This window comes from Emydura macquarii, unplaced genomic scaffold (assembly GCF_026122565.2).
Source record: "Emydura macquarii macquarii isolate MOO-44397 ecotype Brisbane River unplaced genomic scaffold, CSIRO-AGI_Emac_v2 contig_691, whole genome shotgun sequence".
Lineage (NCBI taxonomy): Eukaryota > Metazoa > Chordata > Testudines > Chelidae > Emydura > Emydura macquarii.
In genome coordinates this window covers 10,947,307-10,957,260 of record NW_027130828.1, presented here as the reverse complement: position 1 = coordinate 10,957,260, position 9,954 = coordinate 10,947,307, and the positions used below count along the sequence as shown (strand labels likewise).

At 51.8% G+C, this 9,954-nt stretch overlaps 1 long non-coding RNA gene across 1 annotated transcript; it reads right to left on the bottom strand.

The window, feature by feature from the left end:
* Positions 1-1,112: 1,112 nt before the first annotated feature.
* On the bottom strand, positions 1,113-7,396 carry LOC137148699 (uncharacterized). The gene is made up of 2 exons (XR_010918555.1): positions 7,293-7,396; positions 1,113-2,849 (listed from the first exon to the last, which is right to left on the bottom strand). It is a non-coding gene; the product is annotated as an uncharacterized lncRNA (long non-coding RNA).
* Between the last annotated feature and the right edge of the window lie 2,558 nt (positions 7,397-9,954).

The window sequence follows — 9,954 nt, the reverse complement described above, 5'->3', positions numbered from 1 at the left end:
CTGAGAGCATTAACGAAAATAAACTGGTTTAATAGCTTGCAGATGCTGTTTCTCTACACGTTAAAAAAAAAAAAAAAAGAGGGAATAAATATTTCTTTGCACACTACATATTCAAAAACATTTGCTCTTAATTTTATAGCCGCTTCACTTGCCCAGCTACCTTGGCAGCTTCCTCCAAGATTGTCAGCTGATGTTAAAGCATTATCGAGACAAGATACAAATTGCCCCAATGAAGTGATATCAGCAACTAGAGATCATCCTAATCTAAGCGTGCCCTCTCCCTTTTTATTTGTACATATCAATTACTTGTAACAGGATCTACGGTTGGGGGGGGGGTTGTTGGGGTGTTTGCATGTCTGTGTAGGGTTTGGGGTTTTTGGTTTGGTATTTGGGGGGTATTTGTTGGTTCTTCTTTGGGGGTGGGAGTAATTTTTGTAAAAACAACTCATGCAATAATTGAGAAATAAATATTTTACAGAGTAGTTCAGCGTCTAGCTGTATGAATGAGGATCCAACCGTTCCGTCCCTGTCACAGCTGATTCTGGAACGATGCCCAGCCCCCCGCTGAACTGGAGACGGCATTGCCCGGGAGCATGGTGGGGCTGGGCACTTTGGACTTCTCAGGCAGGGAAGAGTAATGAGATGAAGAACACAAACAGGGCCGTTGAGTAGCATATGATGGCTGCGTCCACCCCCTTTCTGTTGAGTGAGCGCTCGTCTGTTCAAGCGCCATCAAGGGTTTATTTTACTATCGCACCATGGCTGTCGAAAGCTCCCGTCTTTCCTTCCATTGGAGGATCTCTCAGTGTTTTATAAAGGTGGGGGTTGTATTACAATCGCCATCCAATAACTCGAGAAACAGATGCTCAGAACAGCAAGGCTGATGCAGCAAGGGTGCAGATCTTGCAAATCCTGCCCTAACCCCTAGATGCCCTGGGTTTCGAGGGGGAATGGTTCCCCGGCCATTGGTGCTTGGTTAATTCCATGCTAGAGGGGCCCCTGGGTCTTTTCCAGGGGTGCTTAGTTAACTTCATGGATGTGGTGGTTCCAGTTGGGGCTTGGCCCCTTCTATCCCGTCAGCCTAGTTTCCAATCCCTGGGCCTTACTGCGCGTCAGTTTGGAGGCCTGCGCTGCAGCGTTGAGGATGTGTCTACACTTCATCGGGGACCGAGCCTCCCAGCCGACATCCACAGACTTGTGCCGGCCAGCCTTGAACTAGCGCACTCAAAGCAGCTGTGTAGGCATTACAGCCCATGCCACCATGTGGCAGCGCTGGCTGCACGGCTGTTTTCAGTGCACCAGCGCCAGTCACGACCCCCGCCAACGCAGGTCTGCACCTGCCAGCAGGGAGGCTTGCTCCACGATGCAGTGTAGATGTGCCCTGAATGTCTGCTAGGCCACCTTGTAATAGCCAGGAGTCGGCGAGGCTCCCTGCGAGGCGCGTTTCAAGGGAACAAAAGCACATGGCGGAGACTGGGAGCTGCCCGTGGCCTCCATTAACCCACCACGGTCTCGGCCACAGTCGAGTGGGCGTGAAAGGAGCCGCAACCGTCCTGCAATTAGTTTATTGGCATTCTTCAAGCCAAGCGGCTTTGGAGGCCCGGCACAGCTGAGGTCCAGAGGGGATGGAACCTTACATCCAGGGGTACAGAAAACAGCTCTAACGAAGGCCCCGGCATTGCAGTTAATTGCAGGCTGTGCCAAAGCCTGGTGATTTCGTCACATTTCACGGGGCAGTAAGTGCTGGTTGTTGGCTGAAGGTCCCGAGTATTGTCAGAGCTAATAGGATTGTTCACTGCAGTCAAGACCATGGCTACCTTAATACTGTGTGAAGGGGGGAGGGAGGGACACCCATAACTGCCCACCCCCCGTACGGTTACTGCTCCTCTCCCATTGCCAGGGCAACAGCCTCTCACCCCGGCCCTTGCTCGCCCTCGGTGGCTCCTGTGTAGCAGGTCACAGCCGCGTCGTGCTAACGTGGTTCTAGCGCACAGGGAGCCCATGGACGTCTGGCTTCACGCTGCTCCGTTGGGCAGGCCCAGGAGACACAGACCTGATGCTTGCTTTCATGTCACCTCCCTTCCTTTCCCCTTTTCTGAGCTACGCCCAACAGCAGAGGAGGACTCAAGCCACGATACCCAGGGCCAGATCCTGAGTATCCCAGCGCCGGGGGCAGTCTGGGTGCAGGGAGGCGGGACTGCGACCATCTCTCTCCATGAAGAGAAAACAGGTTTAAAAAGCTCTCTCACACTTCCTGCATTTCACACCAGGCCACAAAGTTCCTATGGCAACCAGATGGTTCAGGGAGTCAGTAAGAGGCTGCAGAGCTTTTTTTCTTTACTGCTAAATCACCAGTTCAAATCCTAGATCCGCCAGGAATCGGGATAGAGGTTATGAACAGATGGTGGAAGCTTAATGGGCTCAGTGGAGGAGTGTCCGTGTTACAACACTCTACACACCCACCCCCACAATCGGCGCTAGCTGGCAATCACAGTGGGGAGGCCCCTGGAGTCTCATCTTGCAGTGACAATTCCTGCTCAGTCTTGGGGCATGTCGGGGGAGATGCGTCGTTCTGCTGTAGCTGCTTGGGAAATCAACGTTCAGTCTAGGAATCCAGGGAGTCTGGCCTCGCAGTCCATCGCCCAGTTTCGTGAGCGACCCGTGTCTGGGTCACAATCGCCGTCTGCATTTCAAACACAGCCGGGTAGCTACAGGAAGGCAGTTGCTGATGCTCTTCTGATGCGCAGAGTCAGTAATGGCTACACAAGAGAATCACTGGAAGCTCCAAGTCTGGGTCACATCTGTCTCTTCTCAACTCCGTTCTGGAGAAGCCTGTGCACTGAGGAAGCCTTTAAAACAGGGGAGCCAAAGGACAGGGCATTTGTACCTTGCAATGGTAAGATACAACCTGTGGCAGGGCAGGGGGAATAGAGATTGGGGTGGGATCTGATGGGGAAGCAAGCTACACCAAATTCCATCCAGATTCATATTAGCCTAGGTTCTACTGTAGCCTGAATTATAAAACTCCATCCACCATCCCCTGACTTGTTGCTTGGAGTCATGTCTCCATGAACTAAGACCTGAGGTGCATTGTCCAAAGCACGCCCTGCCCTGTGCCCAGTTTGGCTCTTTCCAAAGGAAGCTAGAGGGTGGTTAGTTCGCAGAATCATCCACAGCACTTCACCCCTCTTGGCCTGTTGGACCCTGCAAACCCCATCGGCACCAATTTCCGTCACCTGTTAGGAGAGTATGTACAGACACAGCAGCTGCAGGACAAGCTGAATGGCCATGTCTCAATCAGATCCAACCTTCAATTAATGCACTGGCTATTTCTGGTAAGAGCTCATGTTGATTCATCTCTGGGAAACTTTCTCAGAGTCCCCACTCGTAAATTCAATTCATGTTACTAGGGCAACTACAACATGTCTTTTCTATTTATTCAGAGTTCGGCTCTGATACATGGGACCAAATTCCTCCTACAGTTTAGCCCTGTGCAAATCCACTGGCTTCAACTGGTGTCCTCTATATCTTCCTTCTCTCACCGCATCCACACTATTAGGGCTCTAATAAGGCTGCACAGTTACAGCTAAAGGAAGGATCTGTGAAGTCACATTTCCTACGGGTTCCCCAGTGTTCCCCGGAGGAGTAGAAAAAGGACACAGGAAGGGTGAGCACAATGTCAGCATGCCATCCACACCGTCAGGATTGGAACCCACCGCCCTCCTGGATCCCAGGATGAGACTGCACAAACTTCTTTCATGTTAATTCTATAACAAATCTGTGACCTCCAACTTCATTAGCTGTCACTGTGCTGCACTTGGAACTTTATGGCAACAGTAGAGGTGGAACCCAGAGCCTCCAACTCCAAAAACCCAGGTCTCCAACATTTGAGTTATCTCTGACAGCAGTAGAGGACCTAGGACACAAAGTTAAGTAGTTCCATTTCTGTCCAGTAGAGGGCAATAGTGTGCATGCACACACGCACGCACGCACACACACTTCAGTAACCTAGTTTTCATTTCTTTTGCCAGTGACTGTCATAGGACTGATGTGTCAATCAATCTGCTTTTTGACAGAGCACCTTGAATTCCACATCTATTAATAGGGCTATTATTTTAATGGGACACTGTCAAAATCCCCTCCTTTTCTCAACAGCAGTGTATCCTTCCAGTCTGTCCTACTGACCTCTTTCTTTAGGGAGGAGGGGCTGGGGAGAGAGGAGGAAGAGGGGACAAACGTGCTGTAAAAGATCCCATTTTAAAGGAACGATCCTCCACATTTAGGCGCCTGATCACCAGGTTACAGCTCAGACAGGCCGCATTTTCAGACCGTTCTCCACTGCAAAGACATTTTCAAGCCAAGAGAACAAGAGTAAGAACCTTAACATGGCTCTTTGATACATACCAGGGCCCAAATGCACGCAGCTGGCCCTTCCTCAGCGGCCCCGTTCACAGGTGGAATGCATGCCCAGGTTCAGCTTGGGGGCTCATTTCTTCTTACAGGGACTGGTTTGAAACCCACCCAGCTGAAGCTGCAGGAACACCACAGTTTGTGTCGCTGTTTTATTGTTCTCACTCTTTGTTATTTGTCTTGGTAGCACCTAGAAGTCCCAGTCCCAGACCAGGAGCCCATTGTGCTACAGAGACAATACCTGCCCAGAGAGCTTGCAATGCAAGCCTGAGGCCAGAGACAAACAGATGGAAACAGACAGGAGTAGGAGGGGGCTCAAAGAAACACCGAGACAATTATCAGTCAGCAGGATAGGCAGTAGTCTCAGCACCTCAGCTGCCTTGTCAAGCTTTTTGTAAGCATCACAGACTCACTTAGCCGCCACCTGTTAACCACTTAGTTACTAATCCCTACATTTCAGGCCAGAAGGGCCCATTATGGTCATCCAGCCTGACCTGCCTTAACACAAGGACTCGAATTTCGCCCAGTAACTCCTGCATTGGGTCCAGTAACTTGTGGCTAAATGAGAATATCTTTCAGAAAGACATCCAGTCTTGATGTAAAGACTCAAGATTTAAAGACTTACAGATGGAGAATCCAGCACATTCCTGGGCAGACTGTTCCATGGGGCCAGTGGCATATGGTGGGTCTCCAGTGCCCGTGGGCCAATACACGTATTTGTGACCCCCCTGTTGGCGGCAGCGCCCCGCGGAGAGGTCTGCGGGCCCATTTCCCACTCTCCCCCATTCCCCTACCCGCTGTGGGGGCGGCAGGTGCAGCGGCAGTGACGTACCAAGGGGCCATGCCCCCTGGCACCGGCTGGGGTAGGGGGGCGTGCTGGCCAGGCCCTCCTCAGTGGAGCCGCCACACACTGACATCCCTGGTAGCTGTGCTGACCTGGCCCGGGCTCTCTTATTGGGCCCAGTGCGGGAGCGAAGTGGCAGAGTCGACGCAGCCACCGGGGATGTCAGCGGCAGGGCAGCTCCGAGGAGGAGGGCCCGGCGGGTGTGTCCCCCTAGGCCGGTGTCCCAGGCAATGGCCCCCTCCCACACCTCTGTCCTCTGTACGCCATTGAGTGGGGCATGACTGTCACTGGTAAAAATGTGCACCTGATTTCCAGCTCAAGTTTTTTTAGCTTCAGCTTTCAGCCATTGGGTCTTGTGATGCCTTTGTCTGCCAGATGCTACATGACAATTTCTCTAGCCAGGGATTTTTATTCTCGGAAGCAGTCCGAGAGTAAACTGACAGCGACACCTCACCCCAGGGCTGGTCCAAAATGTTCTCTCGAAATGCTTTTTTCTGGCAGAATTTCTTTTTGATTTAACAAAACCTTTCACAGAAAGCATCCGCTTTTTTATTAGAAAACTGACATTTTTCAGGTGAAAATGTAAAGGCTTTTTTTTTTTATTCTGGCCAAAAACTGAATGTGGGAGACGGGGGGGCAATTTTCAGTTTTGTTTCATGACAAACTGAAATTTTCCAATGAAAATTTTGCTGAAAACAAAGTTTTGTTTTCAGCAAAACTTTCTGGGAAGGAATCAATACAGCCCATTTCCCAACAGCATGGAACAGCTGGGCTAATAGCTCAGCTTTAGTCTCCCGGTTGGTACAAGACAGACATCTAGTGGCTAAACAACCGCTGGCTCGTGCTACTGTAGCGCTGAATACTTCTTTTGCAGACAAGGAGAGTGTCTGCATAACATTCAGTTCCACGCTGACCTACTTTTCTGAGGTTGTGAGACACAAACACACATATGTTCCTTACAGCTGAGCCCTTCTCATCCTACAAGACTCTATAAACCCATCCCAGCCTCCTTCCCCTATTCACACAAAGAAAACCATTGGCTGCTCTGTCTCCAGCCTGCCCACTGATATTTTGGTAGCCATCATCCCGCTCTGATCAATGAAAGAAGCAATCGGAATCGGTAGCAAAACCCATCAGGGGAAAAAAAAAAAAGGTGGGCCCTGCTCGGCTGCCCTTAGGATGGCGCTATTGCAGAAAAGGAGGTAAATCTCAGTAGTTTCCTTCTGGAGGGGCCGCGTAGGAGAACAGGGGAAGTACAATATATATAGCGCCAAGTCATGTCAAATCTAATTGGGACTGAAAGCACAGCAAGGAGTAACAGACAGGATTGTGGGGGGTGCTGCTGGGAGGCTACAGGACAGACAAGTGCTACAGAAGAAGAAACAACCCTTAGGTCATGCCAGGCACATCCTTCGTGTTCCTGTTTTAGAACGATTATGATCTGAGGGACTAACCTAGCACTGTCTCCACCCTTCCCCAGCCCCTGGAGAGCTTTTCTTTACCTCACCTGAGACCGCAATGAAGAGCAGGTTCCTCAGCCGCCCTGTCCCCAAAAAGGCTCAGAGGAGGGTGGGTTGGGATTATTTCACGGCCCAGCCAAGTGGCTAAAGGAAAGCTCCCTTTTCCCCTCTGCCGGGGGGGGGTGATGGTCCATAGGCAGCAGAGCAGGATTGGGACTGCCGGGGGGCAGTGGGGGGAAGGGTCCATGGGCGGCAGGGTCAGGAGGCAACAGGCTGGGGCTTGGGGTGCCCAATTTTCCAGCCAAGGGTCCCAAACCACCGCTAGCCCTAGACTACTTGGGCTCCCCCTGGGACTTACCTGCTTCCTGGCAGCCTCAGCCCAGAGAAAGCCTGGCTGGGAGCTGCAGCCACACACACACCATCACAGAGGGAGGCACAAATTAATGCAGGTAGGAGGAGGGGAGGCAGCCCCCAGCTGAGCAGCAGGAGCTGGTGGCACTGTGTGCTAACGCTCAGGATGACCGGTCTAACCCTAACCCCTTATTAAGCTGTTTTTGTTGTTGTTGGGGGGGGCATACCTTGAGAATTGGGCCTGCCTGGCTAGGTGCCGCCCTGAGGCTGCCAGAGGCTGGAGCAGAGGCCTCAGGGTCAGAATAACTCAGCCCTGCCCTGCAGGAGCAAGGAGACACCCCCGGGAGAAACAACAATTCACAGCTGATGGATTTAATCTGATGAAATCAAACAGCTAATCAGCGGCCAGGCGGGTAGGTAGGACAAGACAAACTGCAGCCACAGTCCGTGGGTGAAATAGCGGATCAGCCAGCTTTACCAAGAGCTAATCACCCCGACCATCCCAGTGGGTGCTGGGGCCCCTGGGCATCCCCAAAGTTGGCGCCTATGAGGCTGCTGACGTCCTTCAAGGCGCAGAGATGGTGCCATCCTGGGCTATGCTCCATCCCTATCTGCATGTTGTCACCTTCCTATATTTGCACAGAAAACCTATTTTAATCAAGATGGAAATGAATTTGAGTCACTGGGACCTCCCCTTCGCCTAAAGACACAGTCTTGCTATGATCCCAGTACTGCAGAGTCCCGGTACACAGCTAACCATTCTGTCCTACGCAGATAAGGCTACATCACCGCAGGGTCTGGTTAGCTACCCATTAGCAAATGGCTCAGGATTGAGTAGGAGGGAGGAGAACACCTGTTCCTACCCCATTCGTTGCTCTTCACAAGGCTAGTTCTTCAGGGCAGGTAGCTTTGGCTTTGCGAGCCCCATTGCAGGTCAGTTACAGCCCCGGGGCTCCACGTGCAGTTCTGCCTGTCCATTTCATTTGCCATTCTCCATACGCCACTCAACTCCACCGGTTGTGGATGCAGTTCCTCCACGCCAGGGGCACTGCGCATAGCGGCACCACATTTTTGACCTTGCGAGACCTGTGATCAGATCCAAGGTGGATCACACCAGCATGTGATTTGTTTCAATCTAGATCTGGGTGGATATTCCCCTCCTGCTTCCCCCCCCCCGACACACACACACACATAAATCCACCACAGCAGTCACACGAGGTTTAGGAGTGGTCCTTTGGTGAGAGCTCTGTGGAGCAGCTGCATAGGCCATGATAATAGCAAAACAAAAAAGCCGTCGTGCATTATGGGGAGAGGTTTCTGCTGAGCACTTCTCCAGCCATTGTCCAACATGTTTTCCTCAGAAGCATTAAATGCAACGTGGGATCTAGCGCAAGCTGATCTGAAAGCACATTCGCAGCATGTAAGCTCCGTCTGCGAGTAAAGAAGATTCTCACGCAGCACACACTGCCCCCATGTCTGGCTGGCACCACAGGGGGGTGCTGTAACATCACACAGGGTAAGCCGTCACTAAGGCATGCCTGAGAGTTGATATAAGTACAGCAGGGTCTCCTCGAGAAGGAAAAGACGACATTGAATTCCCATTGATCCATACTGGAACGGCCTCCCTACCACCAGGTTACAGTTTCATCTCTCAATGGCCATATTTTGGTTGCATTGCCTAGTGGGATTTGCCACCCTACCTACCCCACACCCATCTTAGCATTTCCACAAGCACTCATCTAGGTAATGTAACGATCACTACACTGCATGAAAGACGCCTCGGAGGAAACAAACTCTGTTCTCCCCATGCCAGCACAGCACAGCACAGCACAGCACAGCACAGCACAGCACCCCTTCTTTCACGCAGCAGTAGCAGATGGAGGACCTAGAGCAAACAGGCTAGTGGGCACAGACGGGCGTCTTAACGCGTCGTTTCTCTGGTTGGTCACCCCTTATTTGAGGTTAAATTTTCATGACCCTCTTACACGTGCTGAAAGAGTAACACCTGCGTAGCAGTGCCAACAATGCTGTGCCTAGGCAATGTGTGTGTGCGCTGGGGGGCGGGCAGAATAATTGACCTTGAAATGTCAGGGAGCGGGGGAATGGTTTTCTTTGTTTTAGCTTGTAACAGAGTTAATTCCTTCTGAGCCTCCGGCCCCCTTTTCTTGCATTACTGCCCCCTGCCCTGCCCTGCCCTGCCCTGCCCTGGGGTCTGTTTGAGAAACGCTGCTGTAGTAGAGGAAGCGGCAGATCTACTCTTGAGTCATACACCTTAGTACTGCCCCCGCTGTCCGACATCCCGTCAGATCTACAGACCAGAGCCCAGGCAGCTGAAGAAGGACCTCGATGTTTCTCTCTGTTTTACAGCTGCTAAATGGTCCCAGCTCCCACCTCGGGTTTCCTATGCCTTGGTTGTTAGCCACTCTACCTTTTAGCACCGTATGCCCGACTTCCACGGGTCGATCCAGGTGTGAAGTGGCGTGAGTTTAGCCTTCTTCCCGTCACAGTGGGATATTAGACACCTGTGTGTTGAACTATAGCCCCGCTTCCCACAGTTCATTCCGAAAGGCATTTTGGCGTTAGGCCAACAGTGTGTGTTTTAGGTATGATCTTGTGAAGGGACCACAACTCAGTGCGTCTTCCCTGCCCTAGACCAGCCCCGCCCTACCCCCCATATTAGAGGATGCTGTGGAAGAGTCGTCATGCCGAAGCCGTGGAAGAGAGAGAGCGAATACACACATTCCCTTTGCTCTGGGCCAGTCCTGGGGCGTCTTCAGGATGCTCTTTGCATCCAGCTTAGGTAGCGCACATAGGCAGCTCCATGACTGGGCACAAACTAGGGCAGCCATGAGGAAATCAAGAGCCCCTGGTCTTAGGCAGAGCTTGCCG